Consider the following 26492-nt stretch of genomic DNA (forward strand, 5'->3'; position numbering starts at 1 on the left):
CGCCATTCCACCTGCAGTACCAGGTTGCTGTCACCGGGAGGCAGCAGCGAGCACGGGGGAACGTGCCACCGCGCATGCGCGGCACCCGTGCTGCAGTACCGATTCTTGGTCGCTGGGAGGCAGTAGCGAGCGCGGCGTGACTCCCCCACTGCGCATGTGCGCCATTCCACCTGCAGTACCAGGTTGCTGTCACCGGGAGGCAGCAGCGAGCACGGGGGAACGTGCCACCGCGCATGCGCGGCACCCGTGCTGCAGTACCGATTCTTGGTCGCTGGGAGGCAGTAGCGAGCGCGGCGTGACACCCCCACTGCGCATGCGCGCCGTTCCACCTGCAGTACCACGTTCCTGTCACCGGGAGGCAGCAGCGAGCACGGGGGAACGTGCCACCGCGCATGCGCGGCACCCGTGCTGCAGTACCGATCCTTGGTCGCTGGGAGGCAGTAGCGAGCGCGGCGTGACACCCCCACCACGCATGCGCGCCATTCCACCTGCAGTACCGCATTTTGGCCGCCCGGCGGCAGCAGCGAGCACGAGGGCATGCGCCACCCCGCATATACAGCGCCGCACCTGCAGTGCCGCAAGTTGCTCATCAGGGGGCAGCAGCGAGCACGGGGGTCGCGCGCCATCGGGCATGCACGGTTCTCCACCTGCAGTACCGCATTATTGTCGCCCGGCGGCAGCAGCGAGCCGGGCGTCGCGGCGCTCGTTCTGCAGTACCGGCTTTTGATCGCCGGGCAGCAGGAGCGAACGCGGTGTAGCACTCAACTCCGCATGAGCAGCGCCCCTGCTGCAGTGCTGCGTTTCGGTCGCCGGGCGGCATTGCGAGCGGGGCGGCCTCGCGACAGCGCATTCGCAGCGCTGGAGCTGAAGTACCACATTTTGGTCGCTGGGCGGCAGCAGCAAGGGCAGGGGCATGCGCTCGCGAGGCGCGGCCGCACGGCTTGTCGGGGACCGGGCGCAGCGGGAAGGCCGCAGAAAACCACACGAAACCAGCAACAAAACTACACCTCGTGCCCCACCGCGGGAGCCGCGGCGGTAGCCGCGGCGGTAGCAAGGGCTACGCCGCGCCGCACGCGCCCGAGAGCCATGCGACTGCCCGGCAGCCGCGTCCGCGAAAACTACACCTCCCGGCAAGCACCGGCAGACACAGCACGGCCGCCCGGTCCCCGAGTGACGGAAGACTACACCTCCCGGCATGCTCCGGGGAACAAACATGGCCGACAGGAAGTCCGTGCCCCAGGACTACAGCTCCCGGCATGCCGCAGGAGGCAGCCGTCCCCGCTCCCTGACCCTGCGGGGACACCGTTCTCCCCCCGCCGACGCACCCGGAAGCCCCGCCCAGCCCCCAGCGCAGCCCCGCGTTTCCCAGCGTGGCTCCGGACGGCCACTGCCGCCCGGCTCCGAGGCGGCGCGACCCTCCTGCCGGCCTCGCCGCCCCCCTCGCTCAGCGACCGCTCCGCTCCTCCCTTGGCTCACACCGGCCCCTCCACGGCCACCCGGGGCACGGCAGCCCCACCACCAGCCCCACAGCCTGCAGCTACTCTTGCAACACAGCCCCTTTACAGGGAGGGGCCGTCGCCATCAGCCTCACTGCCCGCACCTGGGGCTCCTCTGGCCCAAGCCCAGAGCTGGAGCCCGGCAGGAACAGGGAGCCATCACCCAGCCCCCACCGTGCGTCACCCCCTCCCCTGGGCTCCATCACAGCCCCTCGCCCGGTGCAAAGGAAGCGCAAACGCAGCCGTGAGGGCAAAGGAGGCGGCGAGTGTTTATTCAGTCATGCACGTAACAAGTCCCGGGAGCAAGTCTGCTCCGGGGCTTGGAGCCTCCAATGCTCCCCCTGCCCCTGGGACACCTCAGCAGTCATTCCTGGAGCCGCACTCGTCAGTCCGGCGGGGAACGGACAGTCGGTCGGTCAGCTCCTGGAGCGATGAACGCTGGGCAGAGGCGGAGGCCACCAAAAATTGAGTAGCAGGGCACAGGACACTAGAAAAGAAAAGTGTCAGCCTGTTGGACAGCGGGGGTGTAGTGAGAAAGCATGAGGCAGGGAACAGGACAGCGAGAGAAAGATGGGGACAAGGAGCCTGACAGAGATGGAGAAAGAAGCAACAGGGAGAGAGGAAGGGAGTCAGCAGAAAGAGGGAGAAGGAGCAGGACAGAGACCGATAAAGAAGGGTGGGGAGCAGGATGGAGATGCAGAAAAAAACAGGGATGGGCAGCATGACAGAGAGGGAGGAAACAAGCATAGGGGCAGGGAGCCAGGACAGCGAATGATGGAGGGAAGGGGTGGGGCAAGGGGAACAACACAAAACAAACCACATAGCTACACGCTACAGGGCAGAGAGGGAAGAATTAAGAAACACGGACAGGGAGCCGGAAAAAAAAAGAGAGCTGGAGAGCAACAGGAAGAGCAATGTGTACAGAAAGAAGAGGGGGGAAATTCTAAAATAGGGTCAGAGCCAGAGACAGTGAGATGGAGAAAGGACAAAAGCGACAGGCTACAGGGCGGAGAGGGAGGAATTAACGAATAGGGACAGAGAGCTGGCCAGAGACAGACGGAGAAAGGCAAAAGATCGCACGGGCGACAGGGCAGAGAGGGAGGAATTAAAAAACCAGGGACAGGGAGCTGGACAGAGAGAGAGACAGAAATAAAATGGGGGAAAGAGATGGGCCACAAGGCAGAGAGGGAAGAATTGATAAATAGAGATAGGGGACCAGACAGAGCACGGTGGAGAACAGGAAAAAATAGCCGTGGGCTACAGGGAAGAGGGAGGAATTAAAGAACAGGGACCGGGAGCTGGACAGGGAGACATGGAGAAGGAAAAAAAAAACACAACACACAGCAATGGGCTACAAGGTAGATAGGGAGGAAATAAAAACTAGTGGCAGGGAGCCAGACAGAGAGAGATGGAGAAATACAAACAAATAGCATGGGGCTATGGGACAGAGAACGTGGAATTAAAACACAGAGAGGGGGAGCCGGACAGAGAGAGAGACCGAGGCAAAAGTCCAGACAGGCTACAGGGGGCAGAGGGAGGAATGAAAAACTGGGGACAGGGAGGTGGACAGAGAGAGATGGAGATCGCAGGGAATAGCGGCGGGAGCAGGAAGAAGAGGGAGGAATTAATAAATAGGGACAGGGAGCTGGACAGAGAGGGACGGAGAAATGCAAAAACAGCAGCAGCGTACAGGGCACAGAGGAAGACTTAAAAAATGGGGGCAGTGAGATGGACCTAGAGAGATGGAGAAAAGAAAAAAGTGACGCAGCAGACAGGGAGGAATTAAAAAACAGGGACAGGAAGCAAGAAACAGTGAGATGGAGAAAGGCAGGGGGGAACCCAAGGGACACTAGGGCAGAGAGGGAGGAATTAAAAGTGAGGGACAGGGAGCTGGGAAAGGAGAGGCAGAGAAAGAAACAGAATCGCAATGTGCTACGGGGCCGAGAAGGAAGAAAGTGAGCAACAGGGACAGGGAGCTGGACAAACAGAGATGAAAACAGACAAATAATAGCACTGGGCTACAGTGCTGAGGGGGAGAAACCGAAAAATAGGGACCAAGAGCCAGAAAACGGAGAGACAGAACAAATCGCGATAGGCCACAGGGCAGAGAGGGAGGAATTAAAAAACCGGGACTGAGAGCAATCTAGAGAGCGATGTCAGGGAAGAAAAAATTCAAGAGTGACGTGTACAGGACAGAGAGGGAGGAATTAAAAGAAATAAGTAAAGACAGGGACAGGGAGCCGGACAGAGACACACAGAGAAAGAAAAAACAGCGATGGGCTACAAGACAGATAGGGACGAATTTAAAAATCCTGGCAGGGAGCCAGGCAGGGAGAGATGGCTAAAGAAATGAAATTGCAATGTGGCACAGGGCCAAGAAGGACAAAATTGAAAAACAGGGCCTGGGAGCTGGAAAGAGAGAGCCAGAGAAAGAAAAAACTACCGATAGGCTCTAGGGCAGAGAGGAAGGAATTTTAAAAATCAGGATCTTGAGCTGGACCGAGAGAGACAGAGGAAATAAAAATGGTGATGGGTAAGAGGGCAGAGAGGGAGGAATTAAAAAACAAGGACAGGGAGCTGGACAGAGAGACTGAGAAGGGGAAAAGTCCCGACAGGCTTTAAGAGAGGGAGGAATTAAAAATTAGAGACAGGGAGTTGGACAGAGAGACGGAGAAAGAAAAAACCGTGGCCGGCTACCGGGCAAAGGAGAGTTTCAAAAATGGGGACTGTGGGGATGGGAATCTCACTAACGGACATTCCTGAGTTTGATTTTAATGAGCAAGCACTGTACCGCCTGGCACGAGAAGGCACATAAGCAGAAGATAATGGAGAAAGGAATGTGCAGCTGGAAGGAGAAAAACAAGATAAAGACCATGAAGGCATTTCGCATGATCAGAAAGAACGGGCCAATCTGCTAGAGCATAGATGCGCGTGAACACAAGGCTGTAACCTGTCTGCAAGCTGCAGGTAGCGCGTGTCCATAGTAGATAACTATATAAGCCTTGTTATAAGTATGAATAAAGGAGAATGATCATACTCATATTGGGACCTATCATTACTCCGGGATCGCAACTCCCGCTCCGCCGTCGACACCGAACAAAGTAAACTCCGACATCTGGTGGCAGAGGATGGTTAGACGTGCGTCTTCGAGACTGTGGTAAGAGCAGCGAGAGAAGGGGAGCGGGAAACTAGCGACTGGGAGATGTACTATCCTGGTGATCGGAGGGGATAGATAACGGAGCAGACTGATCAACTGCCTCCCAGCGGAATAGCTGCCAGCATGGAAATAGAGGCGGCAGCAACGTTGCTTGCGAGTATCCTCTCCAAGAGAGGGATAGAAGCAACGGTAAAACAACTTTGTAAGTTGGTTAAATTAGGACAACGTTGGGGTCATTTTAAGGACAGCCATACGATCTTTTCCGTGCTCGAATGGAGAGAATTAGGAAATACTATGTGGGAACAGACTGTTGAGGGGGACGAAAATGCTGGAACTGAGCACCGGTGGGGAGCCAGCTGAACGAGTCACAGCCAGCGGGAGACAGAGCAGTCTCAGGAAAGAGCTGGAGCTGGAACTTTAAATCATCGCCTCGTCGGAGCAGAGGTGAGCAGCTGGGAAACTTAAGAATGGGATTGCAACTAACTAAGGAGGAGGAATCTATACTATGTATTCTTAAGAAGCTATTAGAGAAGCGTGGGATTAAGTATGATGACTATACCCTCTGCCTGTTGCTTACATGGCTAAAAAGAAAAGGAATTCCACCGGACTCAGCAACAGCCTTTCGGGTAGAGACTTGGGATAAAGCCGGGGATTTGTTATGGGACGTTCGGAGTGATGGCATTTGTCTTCCCAAGTAACCGTTACGCGTGATGGAGCCCTGCTGTCCTGGAGATGGCTGAACATCCACCTGCTGATGGGAAGGAGTGAATGAATTCCTTGTTTTGCTTTGCTTGCGTGCGCAGCTTTTGCTTTACCTATTAAACTGCTTTTATCTCAACCCACAAGTTTTCTCACTTTTACCCTTCCGATTCTCTCCCCCATCCCACTGGCGGGGAGTGAGCGAGCGGCTGGGTGGTGCTCAGTTGCCGACTGAGGTTAAACCACGACAGTCCTTTTTTGACGCGGCAACGAAAAAGAAAAAAAAAAAAAACAAAAAAAACCCCACCTGCTGACTACGCGGCGACTGATAGCAGATTCACTAAAGCAGTTAAAGACCGACCGCGCCGCCCATCAAGCGGTGGCAGCGGCCACTGCCCCTGCCCCGCCGGTCCCGGTTCCCCCGGGCCCGGCGTGCCCAGCCACCCCATCCGTTCCGGTGAATGATGGGGGAGTGGCCGGGGAGAAAGACCCCCTGGCTGCTGCATTTGCAGACTTGCGGGTATCAGACAGCTCCTCCTCGTGGCTGGTTACAAGGACTAGCCAAGCTAGGAGGGATATGTGTAATAGTATTTATATGCATTTTGGTTTGTGTACCCTGTTTGTTGCAATGTATACGAAAAATGATTGAAAGATCGGTTTCAGCAGTGTTTCTAGTAAAACAAAAAGGGGGAGATGTGGGGATGGGAATCTCACTAACGGACATTCCTGAGTTTGATTTTAATGAGCAAGCACTGTACCGCCTGGCACGAGAAGGCACATAAGCAGAAGATAATGGAGAAAGGAATGTGCAGCTGGAAGGAGAAAAACAAGATAAAGACCATGAAGGCATTTCGCATGATCAGAAAGAACGGGCCAATCTGCTAGAGCATAGATGCGCGTGAACACAAGGCTGTAACCTGTCTGCAAGCTGCAGGTAGCGCGTGTCCATAGTAGATAACTATATAAGCCTTGTTATAAGTATGAATAAAGGAGAATGATCATACTCATATTGGGACCTATCATTACTCCGGGATCGCAACTCCCGCTCCGCCGTCGACACCGAACAAAGTAAACTCCGACAGGGGACAGCGAGACAGACAGAGAGGAAGGGAGAAAGGAAAGACGCTATGGGTGACATGGCAGAGAGGGAGGAATGAAGAAAGTGGGACAGGGAACCAGACGAACCGAGACAGGGAAAGAAGACTATAGCAACAGGCTAGGGGGCAAAGAGGGGAAGACTTAGGAAAACAGGGACAGGGAACAAGAACAGAGTGAGATGGAGAAAGGACAAAATAGCGATGGGCAACAGGACAGAAGGAGGCGTTCAAAATGAGGGGCAGGGAGCAGGATAAAAGAGAGATGGAGAAAGAAATAGACTCTCAACGTCCTACAGGGCCGAGAAGGAAGACCTTGAACAACAGGGACAAGGAGCTGGACACAGAGAGCCAAAGACAGCAAAAATACCGACGGGCTACAGGACAGAGAGGGAGGAATGCAAAAATAGTGGCCGGGAGCTGAACAGAGAGAGACTGAGAAGGAAAAAATAGCCATGGGCTACAGGGCAGAGAGAGGGAGGACCTAAAAGATGGGGACAGGGAGCCGCTCAGAGCAGGACGGAGAAAAGAGGTACAGAGGAGGGAAAAAAAAAAAAAAAAAAAAAAAGAAAAAGAAAAAAAAAATCACAGCAGCGTGGGAAAGAGAGGGGGCCAGGGGAGGGGCAGGGAGGGACCGGGACGTAGAAGAGGGGCAACAGGGCCCTGAGGGCCCAGGACTCACCGCAGCTCTCACTCTCAGCACCGCTGGGAGAATTTGCCAGTTCGGACGCTTCTTTCTCCTGCTCTGCTCCCTTCCTCTTCTGTAACTACGGTCGCTTGGCTCTCCTCCACCTAAGAGAATACGTGGGTGTCTTACAGCTCTTATGAGACGAAGCTTCCTAGACACGTAGCCTTGTGCACTACACGCAGGAGTAGGACAGAGGGAAAGAGAGAGAAGATGATGGGCAGGGAGCAGAACAGATGGATCGGGAGAGAAATTGAATGAGAGGAATAAAGAAGCGGGAGGGAGAGAAAAAGATGGGGAACAAGCCAGAGGAACTGAGGGAAAAGAAGAGGGAGACAGATCAGGATAAAGAGATGGAGAAAGAAAAAACAGTGACGGACTGCAGGATGAGAAAAAGGGCCAGGGAGCAGGACAGAGGGGAATAACGGGGCAGTGAGCTGGACAGGGGGATATAGCGAGACAGGCAGTGGTACGGAGATATACAGACAAAAATCTTAGGGGGAGAATGGAGGACAGAATAAAAGAAAAGGGACAGGGAGCGGGGCAGAGATGGAGAAAGAAACATTCGAGGCAGAGAAAGAGGGACAGGTAAGACAACAGATAAAGGGAGAAAGAAGGGAGAAAGAAGGGAGAAAGAAGGGAGAAAGAAGGGAGAAAGAAGGGAGAAAGAAGGGAGAAAGAAGGGAGAAAGAAGGGAGAAAGAAGGGAGAAAGAAGGGAGAAAGAAGGGAGAAAGAAGGGAGAAAGAAGGGAGAAAGAAGGGAGAAAGAAGGGAGAAAGGGAACAGCACAGAAGGTCACAGACAAAAAGAGAGGGATGGCAGAAAGAGAAAAAGAAGACAAGGGAAAAGGACTGAGGAGCAGAGAGAAAAAGGTACGGGGAAAAGGACAGAGAGGGAGAAAACAAAGACAGGCTAGAGGCAGAACAAAGAGAAAGATTGACAAGGACAGGGAGCAGGACAAAGGGATGGAGGAGGAAAAAAATAGTGATGGGGCAGTGAATAGGACAGAGGAAGAGAGAGAGAAAGAGCAAGAAGAGCAAGAGAAGGAGAATGACAGAAGGATGTAGAGAGAAAGACCAGGACACGTAAAAGGGGGGGCTGGGGGGGGACACACACCAGAAGGGTAGAAAGAAAAAGAGAGGGATGGGGAGCAAGACAGTGTGATAGGGAGAGACGGAGAGAGGGAGGGGGGGGGGGGGGGGGATGCAAGGATACAGAAAAACAGAGGTACAGGGAAGAGGAAAGAACGACAGAGAGAAAGGGGAGGATGGGGAGCAGGAGAGAGAGACAGAGAACAAAAAATGCGATGGACGGAAGAACAGAAATACAGAGAATTCAAAAAATACTTCTAGGGAGCAGGACAGAGGGATAGAGCAAGAGGAAAAAATCAACAGGGAGAAGGACGGGTAACACACAGAAGGACACACACAGGGAGTGAGAGGGAGGGGACACAGAGCAGGACAGAGGGATGAAGAGAGACAAAAAAAAGGGACAGGTAGAAAAGCAGAGTAATCAAGAGAGGAAAAAAACCAGAAAGGGAACTGGACAGAGATGAGCAGCAGGACAGAGAGATGGAGAAAGAAAAAACAGGGACAAGGACAGAGAGAGAGAGAGGCAAAGAGAGGGACGGGGACCAGGACAGTGGGATATAAACAGGGAGGGACAGGGAGCACGGGACACAAGATTGCCGAGAGAAAGGTACAGGGAAGTGGAAAGAATGACAGAGGGAAAAACAGAGGGGCAGGGAGCAGGTCAGAGAAAGAAAAAGTCCTGCTGGGGAGCAGGACAGGAGCACAGAGCCGAAAGAGACGATGCAGACAGCAAAAACAACGACAGGCAACAGGACAGAGGGATTGACAGAGAAGTAAGGGACAGGGAGCAGGACAGAGGAATGGGAGGAAAAAATACCGATGAGCAACAGGACAAAGGGATGCAGAGGAAAAGGAGGAGGGAAAAGGAAGGAGGGAGACAGAGGGAAAGATGGGGATAGAGCGCGGGACACGAAGAGACCAAAAGCAGGGCAAGGAACAGGACAGAGGGACCGGGGATCAGGGGGAGGGACAGATGCAGCTTAAAACAAAGAGATGGAGAAGGGAAAAAGGAAACCGCTGAGGGGCTGCTGGACAGAGACGAAGGAAGAAAAAGCAGGGTCAGAGTAGGGAAGAGAGAAAGGAAAAAAGGGACAGCTGGCTGGACAGGGGGATATAACTAGAAACAATGAGACAGGCAGTGGGACAGAGCGATAAAGGCAGAATAACCAGGGAGAGGAAGGAGGACAGATGGACAGCGAGAGGAAAAAAGGGGCAGGGAACAGGACCAAGAGGTGGAGGAAGCAGCACTAGGGGCAGAGGGATAGAGAGAGGGAAATACAGGTTGGAGGAAGGACAGAGAGAGAAAGAGAGAAAGAGAGTGACAGAACTTGGACAGAGAGCAGGAGCAAGAAAAAACAGTGACAAGAAGCAGGCCAGAGGCAGGGGGGCAGGGGGAAGGAAGGACAGGAGGAAGGAGAGAGGGATACAGAAAACAAGTGAGGGACAGGGAGCGAGAAAATGGGATACAGAGGAAAAGAGAGGGATGGGGAGCAGGACATCGGGATAGAGAGCAAGCGAGAGCAACAGGGAGAATGACAGGGAGGTGAAGCCAGAGGAAAAACAGGGACCAAAAGCAGGACAGAGAAATGAAGAAAGAAAATACAGTGATGGGGAGCAAGACAGAGGGATGGAGAGACAATGAGGGATGCAAGGATAATGACAGAGAGGGAGGGAGGGAGGGACAGGGAACAGCACAGGCATATGGAGAAAGAAAGAGAGGGATGGGGAGCGGGGCAGAGAAATGAAGAAAGAAAATACAGTGATGAGGAGCAGGACAGAAGACTAGAAAGAGAAAAATAAGACAAGGGAGAAGACCGAGGAGCAGAGAGAGAAAGAAAGGTCGAAAGAAAAGGTCAGAGAGGTAGAGAAATCAAGAAAAATAGGGACGAGGAGCCCTGCAGAGAGAGCGAGCAAGAAAATGTCGGGTCGGTGAGAGGGACAGAGGGATAGAGAGATTGCGGGGTCAGGAAAGGAAGAAGAAAGAAGGGTTAAAGACGGTAACAGGGCACAGGACACAGACAGAGAGAGAAAAAGGACAGGGACCAGGACAAAGGGAAAATTGAGAAATAAAGAAATAAAGAAATAAAAATCACAGCAGCGTGGGAAAGAGGGGGGGCCAGGGGAGGGGCAGGGAGGGCCCAGGACTCACCGCAGCGCTCGCTCTCGGCGCTGCCAGGAGAATTTGCCAGTTCGGACGCTTCTTTCTCCTTCCCTCCTCCCTTCCTCTTCTGTAACTCTGGTCGCTTGGCTGTCCTCCACCTAAGAGAATACATGGGTGTCTTACAGCTCTCACAAGATGAGGCTTCCTAGACATGTAGCCTCGCTCGCTCACGCACTACGCGGCCGTACCATGCTGCTGGTGACGCATACAGACCCTGCGGTGCATGTGGGCAGCCTGACCTGCTGCGGACTACAAAGAAGGATCCTTCCTCACCCGGAGAGGCAGGCTGTCTCTTGCCTGCAGCGGGAGGCAGCTGCCACCTGGATGTCCTTCAGTTTCTTCTTCTTAACCTTTCTCTGGCCTCTCCAGCTTCAGCTGCGGCAGCTCCTGTCCACAGCCAGTAAACGCTCCGCCTGTCCCTTTTCGCCCCCACGCCGCGAGGAAAGCGAGGCCGGGCAGACAACCCACGCAAGCCTGAGGCAGGTGCAGTCAACGGCATCCCCAAGGGAGGAATGGAAAACTGCGTCCTCAGCACGGCCTCTGGGAGAGGGAAAGAAGAAGCAGCACCCGTTATTACCGTAGATGGCCCCTGGCCAGACCCCCTGCTTCCGCAGGGGCTTCTGGAGATGCCGCTCTTTCCTCGCGCTGGTAATGGCACCCGCGTTAAGGGAGAATCACGCACATTCGAGGGCCAGCTTGCGGCCTTCACTACAGGGCTTGGGGGCGGCCTGGGGCTATGGGACAGGCTTCAGGGGAAGTGCTGGAGCTGGGGGCAGCTACACAGAGCGAGCGGGGCTGGGGGAGGCTCAGAGGGAGCTCTGGTGAGTTGGGCAGGTGCCCTGCGCCTGGGAGGGTGTCCACCTCCTTCCCCTCTTCCCTTCTGTCAGCTCTCGGGTAAGTCCCTGGGGCTGACCTGACCCGGCTCGCCTGCAGTGGATCGGGAGCCTGCCGCAGCAGGCGGTTTGAAGCTTCCCGTCCCGCCACCCTCGGGCAGCCATCGGGCAAGAGACATCCGCCGAAGGGGCTCACTCACCTCACCGGTTGCCAGCGCGCCGCCATGCTGCTGCCGGGCAGTGCGCATGAGCAGGACGCCGACGGCGCGCCGGAGGGATCAGAGCCGGCGTGCGATCGCCGGGCTGCAGTACCGCATTTCGGCCACCAGGGGCAGCAGGGAAGGCGGCGGCGGCGCTGCTGCGTACCTGGGCAGTGGCGGCGCTGCAGTACCGGGCTGCGGCCACCAGGCGGCAGCAGCAGGGAGAACCCGCCGGGCGGCGCGTGCCCAGGGGCGGCACCGGCGCTGCAGTTCCGCGCTTTGTGCGCCGAGCGGCCGCCGACACTACGCACATGGGGCGGCAGCAGCGTTTCCTTACCGGGAGGCAGCAACGAGCGCGGCGGCACGCCTCACGAGCACCGCAGCGTCGCATCGCCGTTACCGGCGGACGGCAACGTGGAGCGCGGTGGCGCCTCTGCCCATGCACAGCGCCTACCCGCAGTACCGCTCCTTGGTTGTCGGGCGGCAACAGCGAACGCAGCGGGGGCGCGCACCACCGCCCATGTGCGGCAGCCGTGCTGCAGTACCGCATCTTGGTCTCTGGGCAGCAGCAGCGAGAGCGCAGTTTAGCGACCCACCCACCGCGCGCCACTGCGCATGCGTAGCACCCGGGCTGCACTACCGCGCTTCGGTTGCCCGGCGGCAGCAGCCAGCGCGGCAGCGTGCTCAAGCACACATGCGCGGCACCCGTTCTGCAGTACCGACTTTTGGTCACCAGGTGGCGGCAGCATGCGCGGCACTCTACCTGCAGTACCACGTTCCGGTCGCCATGAAGCAGTAGCGAGCGCGGCGTGACACCCCCATCGCGCATGCACGCCGTTCCACCTGCAGTACCACGTTCCTGTCACCGGGAGGCAGCAGCGAGCACGGGGGAACGTGCCACCGCGCATGCGCGGCACCCGTGCTGCAGTACCGATTCTTGGTCGCTGGGAGGCAGTAGCGAGCGCGGCGTGACACCCCCACCGCGCATGCGCACAGTTCCACCTGCAGTACCAGGTTGCTGTCACCGGGAGGCAGCAGCGAGCACGGGGGAACGTGCCACCGCGCATGCGCGGCACCCGTGCTGCAGTACCGACCTTTAGTCGCTGGGAGGCAGTAGCGAGCGCGGCGTGACACCCCCACCGCGCATGCGTGCCGTTCCACCTGCAGTACCACGTTCCTGTCACCGGGAGGCAGCAGCGAGCACGGGGGAACGTGCCACCGCGCATGCGCGGCACCCGTGCTGCAGTACCGATTCTTGGTCGCTGGGAGGCAGTAGCGAGCGCGGCGTGACTCCCCCACTGCGCATGCGTGCCATTCCACCTGCAGTACCAGGTTGCTGTCACCGGGAGGCAGCAGCGAGCACGGGGGAACGTGCCACCGCGCATGCGCGGCACCCGTGCTGCAGTACCGATTCTTGGTCGCTGGGAGGCAGTAGCGAGCGCGGCGTGACACCCCCACTGCGCATGCGCGCCATTCCACCTGCAGTACCAGGTTGCTGTCACCGGGAGGCAGCAGCGAGCACGGGGGAACGTGCCACCGCGCATGCGCGGCACCCGTGCTGCAGTACCGATTCTTGGTCGCTGGGAGGCAGTAGCGAGCGCAGCGTGACACCCCCACCGCGCATGCGCGCCGTTCCACCTGCAGTACCACGTTCCTGTCACCGGGAGGCAGCAGCGAGCACGGGGGAACGTGCCACCGCGCATGCGCGGCACCCGTGCTGCAGTACCGATCCTTGGTCGCTGGGAGGCAGTAGCGAGCGCGGCGTGACACCCCCACCGCGCATGCGCACAGTTCCACCTGCAGTACCACGTTCCTGTCACCGGGAGGCAGCAGCGAGCACGGGGGAACGTGCCACCGCGCATGCGCGGCACCCGTGCTGCAGTACCGATTCTTGGTCGCTGGGAGGCAGTAGCGAGCGCGGCGTGACACCCCCACTGCGCATGCGCGCCGTTCCACCTGCAGTACCACGTTCCTGTCACCGGGAGGCAGCAGCGAGCACGGGGGAACGTGCCACCGCGCATGCGCGGCACCCGTGCTGCAGTACCGATCCTTGGTCGCTGGGAGGCAGTAGCGAGCGCGGCGTGACACCCCCACCACGCATGCGCGCCATTCCACCTGCAGTACCGCATTTTGGCCGCCCGGCGGCAGCAGCGAGCACGAGGGCATGCGCCACCCCGCATATACAGCGCCGCACCTGCAGTGCCGCAAGTTGCTCATCAGGGGGCAGCAGCGAGCACGGGGGTCGCGCGCCATCGGGCATGCACGGTTCTCCACCTGCAGTACCGCATTATTGTCGCCCGGCGGCAGCAGCGAGCCGGGCGTCGCGGCGCTCGTTCTGCAGTACCGGCTTTTGATCGCCGGGCAGCAGGAGCGAACGCGGTGTAGCACTCAACTCCGCATGAGCAGCGCCCCTGCTGCAGTGCTGCGTTTCGGTCGCCGGGCGGCATTGCGAGCGGGGCGGCCTCGCGACAGCGCATTCGCAGCGCTGGAGCTGAAGTACCACATTTTGGTCGCTGGGCGGCAGCAGCAAGGGCAGGGGCATGCGCTCGCGAGGCGCGGCCGCACGGCTTGTCGGGGACCGGGCGCAGCGGGAAGGCCGCAGAAAACCACACGAAACCAGCAACAAAACTACACCTCGTGCCCCACCGCGGGAGCCGCGGCGGTAGCCGCGGCGGTAGCAAGGGCTACGCCGCGCCGCACGCGCCCGAGAGCCATGCGACTGCCCGGCAGCCGCGTCCGCGAAAACTACACCTCCCGGCAAGCACCGGCAGACACAGCACGGCCGCCCGGTCCCCGAGTGACGGAAGACTACACCTCCCGGCATGCTCCGGGGAACAAACATGGCCGACAGGAAGTCCGTGCCCCAGGACTACAGCTCCCGGCATGCCGCAGGAGGCAGCCGTCCCCGCTCCCTGACCCTGCGGGGACACCGTTCTCCCCCCGCCGACGCACCCGGAAGCCCCGCCCAGCCCCCAGCGCAGCCCCGCGTTTCCCAGCGTGGCTCCGGACGGCCACTGCCGCCCGGCTCCGAGGCGGCGCGACCCTCCTGCCGGCCTCGCCGCCCCCCTCGCTCAGCGACCGCTCCGCTCCTCCCTTGGCTCACACCGGCCCCTCCACGGCCACCCGGGGCACGGCAGCCCCACCACCAGCCCCACAGCCTGCAGCTACTCTTGCAACACAGCCCCTTTACAGGGAGGGGCCGTCGCCATCAGCCTCACTGCCCGCACCTGGGGCTCCTCTGGCCCAAGCCCAGAGCTGGAGCCCGGCAGGAACAGGGAGCCATCACCCAGCCCCCACCGTGCGTCACCCCCTCCCCTGGGCTCCATCACAGCCCCTCGCCCGGTGCAAAGGAAGCGCAAACGCAGCCGTGAGGGCAAAGGAGGCGGCGAGTGTTTATTCAGTCATGCACGTAACAAGTCCCGGGAGCAAGTCTGCTCCGGGGCTTGGAGCCTCCAATGCTCCCCCTGCCCCTGGGACACCTCAGCAGTCATTCCTGGAGCCGCACTCGTCAGTCCGGCGGGGAACGGACAGTCGGTCGGTCAGCTCCTGGAGCGATGAACGCTGGGCAGAGGCGGAGGCCACCAAAAATTGAGTAGCAGGGCACAGGACACTAGAAAAGAAAAGTGTCAGCCTGTTGAACAGCGGGGGTGTAGTGAGAAAGCATGAGGCAGGGAACAGGACAGCGAGAGAAAGATGGGGACAAGGAGCCTGACAGAGATGGAGAAAGAAGCAACAGGGAGAGAGGAAGGGAGTCAGCAGAAAGAGGGAGAAGGAGCAGGACAGAGACCGATAAAGAAGGGTGGGGAGCAGGATGGAGATGCAGAAAAAAACAGGGATGGGCAGCATGACAGAGAGGGAGGAAACAAGCATAGGGGCAGGGAGCCAGGACAGCGAATGATGGAGGGAAGGGGTGGGGCAAGGGGAACAACACAAAACAAACCACATAGCTACACGCTACAGGGCAGAGAGGGAAGAATTAAGAAACACGGACAGGGAGCCGGAAAAAAAAAGAGAGCTGGAGAGCAACAGGAAGAGCAATGTGTACAGAAAGAAGAGGGGGGAAATTCTAAAATAGGGTCAGAGCCAGAGACAGTGAGATGGAGAAAGGACAAAAGCGACAGGCTACAGGGCGGAGAGGGAGGAATTAACGAATAGGGACAGAGAGCTGGCCAGAGACAGACGGAGAAAGGCAAAAGATCGCACGGGCGACAGGGCAGAGAGGGAGGAATTAAAAAACCAGGGACAGGGAGCTGGACAGAGAGAGAGACAGAAATAAAATGGGGGAAAGAGATGGGCCACAAGGCAGAGAGGGAAGAATTGATAAATAGAGATAGGGGACCAGACAGAGCACGGTGGAGAACAGGAAAAAATAGCCGTGGGCTACAGGGAAGAGGGAGGAATTAAAGAACAGGGACCGGGAGCTGGACAGGGAGACATGGAGAAGGAAAAAAAAACCACAACACACAGCAATGGGCTACAAGGTAGATAGGGAGGAAATAAAAACTAGTGGCAGGGAGCCAGACAGAGAGAGATGGAGAAATACAAACAAATAGCATGGGGCTATGGGACAGAGAACGTGGAATTAAAACACAGAGAGGGGGAGCCGGACAGAGAGAGAGACCGAGGCAAAAGTCCAGACAGGCTACAGGGGGCAGAGGGAGGAATGAAAAACTGGGGACAGGGAGGTGGACAGAGAGAGATGGAGATCGCAGGGAATAGCGGCGGGAGCAGGAAGAAGAGGGAGGAATTAATAAATAGGGACAGGGAGCTGGACAGAGAGGGACGGAGAAATGCAAAAACAGCAGCAGCGTACAGGGCACAGAGGAAGACTTAAAAAATGGGGGCAGTGAGATGGACCTAGAGAGATGGAGAAAAGAAAAAAGTGACGCAGCAGACAGGGAGGAATTAAAAAACAGGGACAGGAAGCAAGAAACAGTGAGATGGAGAAAGGCAGGGGGGAACCCAAGGGACACTAGGGCAGAGAGGGAGGAATTAAAAGTGAGGGACAGGGAGCTGGGAAAGGAGAGGCAGAGAAAGAAACAGAATCGCAATGTGCTACGGGGCCGAGAAGGAAGAAAGTGAGCAACAGGGACAGGGAGCTGGACAAACAGAGATGAAAACAGACAAATAATAGCACTGGGCTACAGTGCTGAGGGGGAGAAACCGAAAAATAGGGACCAAGAGCCAGAAAACGGAGAGACAGAACAAATCGCGATAGGCCACAGGGCAGAGAGGGAGGAATTAAAAAACCGGGACTGAGAGCAATCTAGAGAGCGATGTCAGGGAAGAAAAAATTCAAGAGTGACGTGTACAGGACAGAGAGGGAGGAATTAAAAGAAATAAGTAAAGACAGGGACAGGGAGCCGGACAGAGACACACAGAGAAAGAAAAAACAGCGATGGGCTACAAGACAGATAGGGACGAATTTAAAAATCCTGGCAGGGAGCCAGGCAGGGAGAGATGGCTAAAGAAATGAAATTGCAATGTGGCACAGGGCCAAGAAGGACAAAATTGAAAAACAGGGCCTGGGAGCTGGAAAGAGAGAGCCAGAGAAAGAAAAAACTACCGATAGGCTCTAGGGCAGAGAGGAAGGAATTTTAAAAATCAGGATCTTGAGCTGGACCGAGAGAGACAGAGGAAATAAAAATGGTGATGGGTAAGAGGGCAGAGAGGGAGGAATTAAAAAACAAGGACAGGGAGCTGGACAGAGAGACTGAGAAGGGGAAAAGTCCCGACAGGCTTTAAGAGAGGGAGGAATTAAAAATTAGAGACAGGGAGTTGGACAGAGAGACGGAGAAAGAAAAAACCGTGGCCGGCTACCGGGCAAAGGAGAGTTTCAAAAATGGGGACTGTGGGGATGGGAATCTCACTAACGGACATTCCTGAGTTTGATTTTAATGAGCAAGCACTGTACCGCCTGGCACGAGAAGGCACATAAGCAGAAGATAATGGAGAAAGGAATGTGCAGCTGGAAGGAGAAAAACAAGATAAAGACCATGAAGGCATTTCGCATGATCAGAAAGAACGGGCCAATCTGCTAGAGCATAGATGCGCGTGAACACAAGGCTGTAACCTGTCTGCAAGCTGCAGGTAGCGCGTGTCCATAGTAGATAACTATATAAGCCTTGTTATAAGTATGAATAAAGGAGAATGATCATACTCATATTGGGACCTATCATTACTCCGGGATCGCAACTCCCGCTCCGCCGTCGACACCGAACAAAGTAAACTCCGACAGGGGACAGCGAGACAGACAGAGAGGAAGGGAGAAAGGAAAGACGCTATGGGTGACATGGCAGAGAGGGAGGAATGAAGAAAGTGGGACAGGGAACCAGACGAACCGAGACAGGGAAAGAAGACTATAGCAACAGGCTAGGGGGCAAAGAGGGGAAGACTTAGGAAAACAGGGACAGGGAACAAGAACAGAGTGAGATGGAGAAAGGACAAAATAGCGATGGGCAACAGGACAGAAGGAGGCGTTCAAAATGAGGGGCAGGGAGCAGGATAAAAGAGAGATGGAGAAAGAAATAGACTCTCAACGTCCTACAGGGCCGAGAAGGAAGACCTTGAACAACAGGGACAAGGAGCTGGACACAGAGAGCCAAAGACAGCAAAAATACCGACGGGCTACAGGACAGAGAGGGAGGAATGCAAAAATAGTGGCCGGGAGCTGAACAGAGAGAGACTGAGAAGGAAAAAATAGCCATGGGCTACAGGGCAGAGAGAGGGAGGACCTAAAAGATGGGGACAGGGAGCCGCTCAGAGCAGGACGGAGAAAAGAGGTACAGAGGAGGGAAAAAAAAAAAAAAAAAAGAAAAAGAAAAAGAAAAAAAAAATCACAGCAGCGTGGGAAAGAGAGGGGGCCAGGGGAGGGGCAGGGAGGGACCGGGACGTAGAAGAGGGGCAACAGGGCCCTGAGGGCCCAGGACTCACCGCAGCTCTCACTCTCAGCACCGCTGGGAGAATTTGCCAGTTCGGACGCTTCTTTCTCCTGCTCTGCTCCCTTCCTCTTCTGTAACTACGGTCGCTTGGCTCTCCTCCACCTAAGAGAATACGTGGGTGTCTTACAGCTCTTATGAGACGAAGCTTCCTAGACACGTAGCCTTGTGCACTACACGCAGGAGTAGGACAGAGGGAAAGAGAGAGAAGATGATGGGCAGGGAGCAGAACAGATGGATCGGGAGAGAAATTGAATGAGAGGAATAAAGAAGCGGGAGGGAGAGAAAAAGATGGGGAACAAGCCAGAGGAACTGAGGGAAAAGAAGAGGGAGACAGATCAGGATAAAGAGATGGAGAAAGAAAAAACAGTGACGGACTGCAGGATGAGAAAAAGGGCCAGGGAGCAGGACAGAGGGGAATAACGGGGCAGTGAGCTGGACAGGGGGATATAGCGAGACAGGCAGTGGTACGGAGATATACAGACAAAAATCTTAGGGGGAGAATGGAGGACAGAATAAAAGAAAAGGGACAGGGAGCGGGGCAGAGATGGAGGAAGAAACATTCGAGGCAGAGAAAGAGGGACAGGTAAGACAACAGATGAAGGGAGAAAGAAGGGAGAAAGAAGGGAGAAAGAAGGGAGAAAGAAGGGAGAAAGAAGGGAGAAAGAAGGGAGAAAGAAGGGAGAAAGAAGGGAGAAAGAAGGGAGAAAGAAGGGAGAAAGAAGGGAGAAAGAAGGGAGAAAGAAGGGAGAAAGAAGGGAGAAAGAAGGGAGAAAGAAGGGAGAAAGAAGGGAGAAAGAAGGGAGAAAGAAGGGAGAAAGAAGGGAGAAAGAAGGGAGAAAGAAGGGAGAAAGAAGGGAGAAAGAAGGGAGAAAGAAGGGAGAAAGAAGGGAGAAAGAAGGGAGAAAGAAGGGAGAAAGAAGGGAGAAAGAAGGGAGAAAGAAGGGAGAAAGAAGGGAGAAAGAAGGGAGAAAGAAGGGAGAAAGAAGGGAGAAAGAAGGGAGAAAGAAGGGAGAAAGAAGGGAGAAAGAAGGGAGAAAGAAGGGAGAAAGAAGGGAGAAAGAAGGGAGAAAGAAGGGAGAAAGAAGGGAGAAAGAAGGGAGAAAGAAGGGAGAAAGAAGGGAGAAAGAAGGGAGAAAGAAGGGAGAAAGAAGGGAGAAAGAAGGGAGAAAGAAGGGAGAAAGAAGGGAGAAAGAAGGGAGAAAGAAGGGAGAAAGAAGGGAGAAAGAAGGGAGAAAGAAGGGAGAAAGAAGGGAGAAAGAAGGGAGAAAGAAGGGAGAAAGAAGGGAGAAAGAAGGGAGAAAGAAGGGAGAAAGAAGGGAGAAAGAAGGGAGAAAGAAGGGAGAAAGAAGGGAGAAAGAAGGGAGAAAGAAGGGAGAAAGAAGGGAGAAAGAAGGGAGAAAGAAGGGAGAAAGAAGGGAGAAAGAAGGGAGAAAGAAGGGAGAAAGAAGGGAGAAAGAAGGGAGAAAGAAGGGAGAAAGAAGGGAGAAAGAAGGGAGAAAGAAGGGAGAAAGAAGGGAGAAAGAAGGGAGAAAGAAGGGAGAAAGAAGGGAGAAAGAAGGGAGAAAGAAGGGAGAAAGAAGGGAGAAAGAAGGGAGAAAGAAGGGAGAAAGAAGGGAGAAAGAAGGGAGAAAGAAGGGAGAAAGAAGGGAGAAAGAAGGGAGAAAGAAGGGAGAAAGAAGGGAGAAAGAAGGGAGAAAGAAGGGAGAAAGAAGGGAGAAAGAAGGGAGAAAGAAGGGAGAAAGAAGGGAGAAAGAAGGGAGAAAGAAGGGAGAAAGAAGGGAGAAAGAAGGGAGAAAGAAGGGAGAAAGAAGGGAGAAAGAAGGGAGAAAGAAGGGAGAAAGAAGGGAGAAAGAAGGGAGAAAGAAGGGAGAAAGAAGGGAGAAAGAAGGGAGAAAGAAGGGAGAAAGAAGGGAGAAAGAAGGGAGAAAGAAGGGAGAAAGAAGGGAGAAAGAAGGGAGAAAGAAGGGAGAAAGAAGGGAGAAAGAAGGGAGAAAGAAGGGAGAAAGAAGGGAGAAAGAAGGGAGAAAGAAGGGAGAAAGAAGGGAGAAAGAAGGGAGAAAGAAGGGAGAAAGAAGGGAGAAAGAAGGGAGAAAGAAGGGAGAAAGAAGGGAGAAAGAAGGGAGAAAGAAGGGAGAAAGAAGGGAGAAAGAAGGGAGAAAGAAGGGAGAAAGAAGGGAGAAAGAAGGGAGAAAGAAGGGAGAAAGAAGGGAGAAAGAAGGGAGAAAGAAGGGAGAAAGAAGGGAGAAAGAAGGGAGAAAGAAGGGAGAAAGAAGGGAGAAAGAAGGGAGAAAGAAGGGAGAAAGAAGGGAGAAAGAAGGGAGAAAGAAGGGAGAAAGAAGGGAGAAAGAAGGGAGAAAGAAGGGAGAAAGAAGGGAGAAAGAAGGGAGAAAGAAGGGAGAAAGAAGGGAGAAAGAAGGGAGAAAGAAGGGAGAAAGAAGGGAGAAAGAAGGGAGAAAGAAGGGAGAAAGAAGGGAGAAAGAAGGGAGAAAGAAGGGAGAAAGAAGGGAGAAAGAAGGGAGAAAGAAGGGAGAAAGAAGGGAGAAAGAAGGGAGAAAGAAGGGAGAAAGAAGGGAGAAAGAAGGGAGAAAGAAGGGAGAAAGAAGGGAGAAAGAAGGGAGAAAGAAGGGAGAAAGAAGGGAGAAAGAAGGGAGAAAGAAGGGAGAAAGAAGGGAGAAAGAAGGGAGAAAGAAGGGAGAAAGAAGGGAGAAAGAAGGGAGAAAGAAGGGAGAAAGAAGGGAGAAAGAAGGGAGAAAGAAGGGAGAAAGAAGGGAGAAAGAAGGGAGAAAGAAGGGAGAAAGAAGGGAGAAAGAAGGGAGAAAGAAGGGAGAAAGAAGGGAGAAAGAAGGGAGAAAGGGAACAGCACAGAAGGTCACAGACAAAAAGAGAGGGATGGCAGAAAGAGAAAAAGAAGACAAGGGAAAAGGACTGAGGAGCAGAGAGAAAAAGGTACGGGGAAAAGGACAGAGAGGGAGAAAACAAAGACAGGCTAGAGGCAGAACAAAGAGAAAGATTGACAAGGACAGGGAGCAGGACAAAGGGATGGAGGAGGAAAAAAATAGTGATGGGGCAGTGAATAGGACAGAGGAAGAGAGAGAGAAAGAGCAAGAAGAGCAAGAGAAGGAGAATGACAGAAGGATGTAGAGAGAAAGACCAGGACACGTAAAAGGGGGGGCTGGGGGGGGGACACACACCAGAAGGGTAGAAAGAAAAAGAGAGGGATGGGGAGCAAGACAGTGTGATAGGGAGAGACGGAGAGAGGGGGGGGGGGGGGGGGGGATGCAAGGATACAGAAAAACAGAGGTACAGGGAAGAGGAAAGAACGACAGAGAGAAAGGGGAGGATGGGGAGCAGGAGAGAGAGACAGAGAACAAAAAATGCGATGGACGGAAGAACAGAAATACAGAGAATTCAAAAAATACTTCTAGGGAGCAGGAGAGAGGGATACAGCAAGAGGAAAAAATCAACAGGGAGAAGGACGGGTAACACACAGAAGGACACACACAGGGAGTGAGAGGGAGGGGACACAGAGCAGGACAGAGGGATGAAGAGAGACAAAAAAAAGGGACAGGTAGAAAAGCAGAGTAATCAAGAGAGGAAAAAAACCAGAAAGGGAACTGGACAGAGATGAGCAGCAGGACAGAGAGATGGAGAAAGAAAAAACAGGGACAAGGACAGAGAGAGAGAGAGGCAAAGAGAGGGACGGGGACCAGGACAGTGGGATATAAACAGGGAGGGACAGGGAGCACGGGACACAAGATTGCCGAGAGAAAGGTACAGGGAAGTGGAAAGAATGACAGAGGGAAAAACAGAGGGGCAGGGAGCAGGTCAGAGAAAGAAAAAGTCCTGCTGGGGAGCAGGACAGGAGCACAGAGCCGAAAGAGACGATGCAGACAGCAAAAACAACGACAGGCAACAGGACAGAGGGATTGACAGAGAAGTAAGGGACAGGGAGCAGGACAGAGGAATGGGAGGAAAAAATACCGATGAGCAACAGGACAAAGGGATGCAGAGGAAAAGGAGGAGGGAAAAGGAAGGAGGGAGACAGAGGGAAAGATGGGGATAGAGCGCGGGACACGAAGAGACCAAAAGCAGGGCAAGGAACAGGACAGAGGGACCGGGGATCAGGGGGAGGGACAGATGCAGCTTAAAACAAAGAGATGGAGAAGGGAAAAAGGAAACCGCTGAGGGGCTGCTGGACAGAGACGAAGGAAGAAAAAGCAGGGTCAGAGTAGGGAAGAGAGAAAGGAAAAAAGGGACAGCTGGCTGGACAGGGGGATATAACTAGAAACAATGAGACAGGCAGTGGGACAGAGCGATAAAGGCAGAATAACCAGGGAGAGGAAGGAGGACAGATGGACAGCGAGAGGAAAAAAGGGGCAGGGAACAGGACCAAGAGGTGGAGGAAGCAGCACTAGGGGCAGAGGGATAGAGAGAGGGAAATACAGGTTGGAGGAAGGACAGAGAGAGAAAGAGAGAAAGAGAGTGACAGAACTTGGACAGAGAGCAGGAGCAAGAAAAAACAGTGACAAGAAGCAGGCCAGAGGCAGGGGGGCAGGGGGAAGGAAGGACAGGAGGAAGGAGAGAGGGATACAGAAAACAAGTGAGGGACAGGGAGCGAGAAAATGGGATACAGAGGAAAAGAGAGGGATGGGGAGCAGGACATCGGGATAGAGAGCAAGCGAGAGCAACAGGGAGAATGACAGGGAGGTGAAGCCAGAGGAAAAACAGGGACCAAAAGCAGGACAGAGAAATGAAGAAAGAAAATACAGTGATGGGGAGCAAGACAGAGGGATGGAGAGACAATGAGGGATGCAAGGATAATGACAGAGAGGGAGGGAGGGAGGGACAGGGAACAGCACAGGCATATGGAGAAAGAAAGAGAGGGATGGGGAGCGGGGCAGAGAAATGAAGAAAGAAAATACAGTGATGAGGAGCAGGACAGAAGACTAGAAAGAGAAAAATAAGACAAGGGAGAAGACCGAGGAGCAGAGAGAGAAAGAAAGGTCGAAAGAAAAGGTCAGAGAGGTAGAGAAATCAAGAAAAATAGGGACGAGGAGCCCTGCAGAGAGAGCGAGCAAGAAAATGTCGGGTCGGCGAGCAGGACAGAGGGATAGAGAGATTGGGGGGCGGGGGGGAGGAGAGGAAGGAGTGGAAGAAGAAAGAAGAGTCAAAGGTGGTGACAGGGCGCAGGACACAGACAGAGAGAGAAAAAAGGACAGGGAACAGGACAAAGGGATTGAGAAATAAAGAAAGGGTCAGATCTGTACAAAGAGACCAAGAAGGAAAAGAAAAAAAAAAAAACCAGCAGCAGGCTAGAGGACAGAGACAGAGGAAGAGAGAAAAGGGCCAGCAGGCAGGGCCAAAGAGGAGAGAAAGGAAAAAAGGGAGAGCCAGCTGGACAGGGAGGTATAGCAAGAACTGACTGGACAGGCAGCGGGACAGAGAAATAAAGACAGAAAAAACAAAGACAGGAAGCAGGACAGAGGGACAGTGAGAGGAAACAAGGGCCAGGGAGCAGGACAGTGTGAGGAAACAAGGGGCAGGGAGCGGGACAGAGGTGGAGAAAGAAGCATTGGGGCAGAAGGATAGAAAGAGAAAAAAGGCAGGCAGGAAGAAGGATGGGGGATGATAGCGGAAAAAGAAGGACAAGGAGCAGGACACAGATTGTAAGAGAAAGACAAGGACAGGGAGCAAGACAAGATGATACAGAGAGAGAAAAAAGGGACAGGGAGGAAGGACAAAGTGAAAGACAGGCAAAAATAAGAGACGGGGAGCAGGACAGAGATGGAGTGAGAAAAAACAGTGACAGCGAGCAGGACAGAGTGACAGAGAACCAAAAAACCAAAGAGGGAACAAGACAGAGAAATAAGGGGAAAGTCAAGGAGAAGAACAGAGAGAGAGGTGGGGGGGATAGGGAGCAGGACAGAGAGATGGAGCAAGAAAGGAAAGAAGGACAGGAGGCAGAACAAAGGGAAAGAGAGACAAGGACAGGGAGCAGGACAAAGAGACAGAAAAGGAAAAAACAGCGATGGGCTACACGACAGAGACAGAGGATGAAATGAAAAAAAAGGAGGGAGAGGGAGCAGGACAAAAGTGCAGAGAGAAAAAGAAAAGGGAGCAGTAGAACAGGAGAAAGAGAGGGAGAGAGGAAAAGGGAGCAGGACACAAGAATAGAGAGAAGAGGAGAGGTACAGGGAGGCAAAAACAAAAAGTCACAACAGTGTGGGAAAGAGAGCAGGACAGGGGACTCACCACAGCTCTTGCTCTCGGCTCTGCTAGGAGAATTTGCCAGTTCAGATGCTTCTTTCTCCTGCTCTCCTCCCTTCCTCTTCTGTAACTCCGGTCGCTTGGCTCTCCTCCACCTAAAAGAATACGTGGATTTCTTACAGCTCTTACAAGACGAGGCTTCCTAGACATGTAGCCTCGCTCCCTCGTGCACTATGCGGCCGTACCATGCTGCTGGTGACGCATACAGACCCTGCGGTGCACAGGCCTGGCCTGCTGCGGACTACGAAGAAGGATCCTTCCTCACCCAGAGAGGCAGGCTGTCTCTTGCCTGCAGCGGGAGGCAGCTGCCACCTGGATGGCCTTCAGTTTCTTCTTCTTTACCTTTCTCTGGCCTCTCCAGCTTCAGCTGCGGCAGCTCCTGTCCACAGCCAGTAAGCGCTCCGCCTGTCCCTTTTCACCCTCCACACCGCGAGGAGAGCGAGGCCGGGCAGACAACCCACGCAAGCCTGAGGCAGGTGCAGTCAACAGCATCCCCAAGGGAGGAATGGAAAACTGCGTCCTCAGCACGGCCTCTGGGAGAGAGAAGGAAGAAGCAGCCACCGTTACTACCATAACATACCGTAGATGGCCCCTGGCCAGACCCCCTCCTTCTGCAGGGGCTTCTGGAGATGCCGCTCTTTCCCCACACTGCTGCTAACGGCACCCGCGTTAAGGGAGAATCACGCACATTCGAGGGCCAGCTTGCGGCCTTCACTACAGGGCTTGGGGGCGGCCTGGGGCTATGGGACAGGCTTCAGGGGAAGTGCTGGAGCCGGGGGCAGCTGCAGAGGGCGAGCGGGGCCGGGGGAGGCTCAAGAGGAGCTCTGGTGAGTTGGGCAGGCGCCCGGCGCCGGCGTCTGGGGGGGTGTCCACCTCCTTCCCCTCTCCCCGTCCGTCAGCCCTCGGGTGAGTCCCTGGGGCTGCCCGGACCCGGCTCGCCTCCAGCAGACCGGGAGCCTGCCGCAGCGGGCGGTTTGCAGCTTCCCATCCCACCACCCCCGGGCGGGCAGGAGACACCCCCACACCCGCCGAAGGGGCTCACTCACCTCACCGGTTGCCAGCGCGCCGCCATGCTGTTCCCGGGCACCGCGCATGCGCGAGACGCCGACGGCGCGCCGGAGGGATCAGCGCTGGCGCGCGAACGCCGGGCTGCAGTACCGCGCTTCGGCCATCAGGCGGCAGCAGCAGCGAGCACCCGCCGGGCGGCGCGTGCCCGGGGGCGGCACCGGTGCCGCGGTCCCGCGCTTTGCCGAGCGCCCGCCGGCACCGCGCACGTGGGGCGGCAGCGGCGTTCCCTTACCGGGAGGCAGCAACGAGCGCGGCGGCACCGCCCCGCAGGCACCGCAGCGTCGCATCGCCGTTACGGGCGGGCAGCAACGTGGAGCACGGCGGCGCCCCCGCGGCGCCCTAACTGCAGTACCGACTTTTGGTCGCTGGGCGGCAGCAGCGCCTTGCCTGGCTTTCGCCTAGCACAAAGGTCTTCCTGCTCCCCGAGTCTGAGGTCACGCTTTGGGGAAGCCTGTACGCCCCAGCCCTCCTGCTTGGTGAGGCAGGGAGCAGCTGCGTGTGGCCTGGGAGCCCCGTGGGGATGGGGCAGGGTCCCAGCAGGGAAGTCCAGAAGGGCTTGGCTATCTGTGTGCTCCCGCTGTGGGAAGCAGCCCTGGAGTACTGCTGCAGGGCCAGTCCTCTCACCTGGTCAGCGAGCTCACGTCTGGGCAAACCACTGTGGAGCGGGCCCCGAGAGGTGGCTACAGGCACACAGAAAGCCATCCAGTGCCTAAAGATGCCTGGGAAGCTCTGCTAGTCCTGGGACAGGGTTGGGACTTAACCTCACTACAAGAAGCACGTCGAGGTGCTGGAGCGTGTCC

The 26492-nt window shown here is 55.4% G+C and overlaps 2 long non-coding RNA genes across 4 annotated transcripts; both read right to left on the reverse strand.

Moving 5' to 3' along the window:
- Positions 1 to 1741: 1741 nt before the first annotated feature.
- On the reverse strand, positions 1742 to 11460 carry LOC143162980 (uncharacterized). The gene is made up of 5 exons (XR_012995822.1): positions 11417 to 11460; positions 10572 to 10923; positions 10372 to 10481; positions 7129 to 7238; positions 1742 to 1983 (listed from the first exon to the last, which is right to left on the reverse strand). It is a non-coding gene; the product is annotated as an uncharacterized LOC143162980 (long non-coding RNA).
- Positions 11461 to 14784: 3324 nt separating this feature from the next.
- Positions 14785 to 25730, reverse strand: LOC143162981 (uncharacterized). 3 transcript variants are annotated; one of them, XR_012995825.1, is made up of 5 exons: positions 25671 to 25730; positions 24967 to 25157; positions 24610 to 24719; positions 18350 to 18459; positions 14785 to 15026 (listed from the first exon to the last, which is right to left on the reverse strand). It is a non-coding gene; the product is annotated as an uncharacterized LOC143162981 (long non-coding RNA). The 3 variants fall into 3 exon arrangements; XR_012995824.1 differs by having other exon boundaries at positions 24890 to 25157; XR_012995823.1 differs by having other exon boundaries at positions 24810 to 25157.
- Positions 25731 to 26492: the final 762 nt, after the last annotated feature.

Source organism: Aptenodytes patagonicus, chromosome 7, assembly GCF_965638725.1.
Source record: "Aptenodytes patagonicus chromosome 7, bAptPat1.pri.cur, whole genome shotgun sequence".
NCBI classification, from domain to species: Eukaryota; Metazoa; Chordata; class Aves; order Sphenisciformes; family Spheniscidae; genus Aptenodytes; species Aptenodytes patagonicus.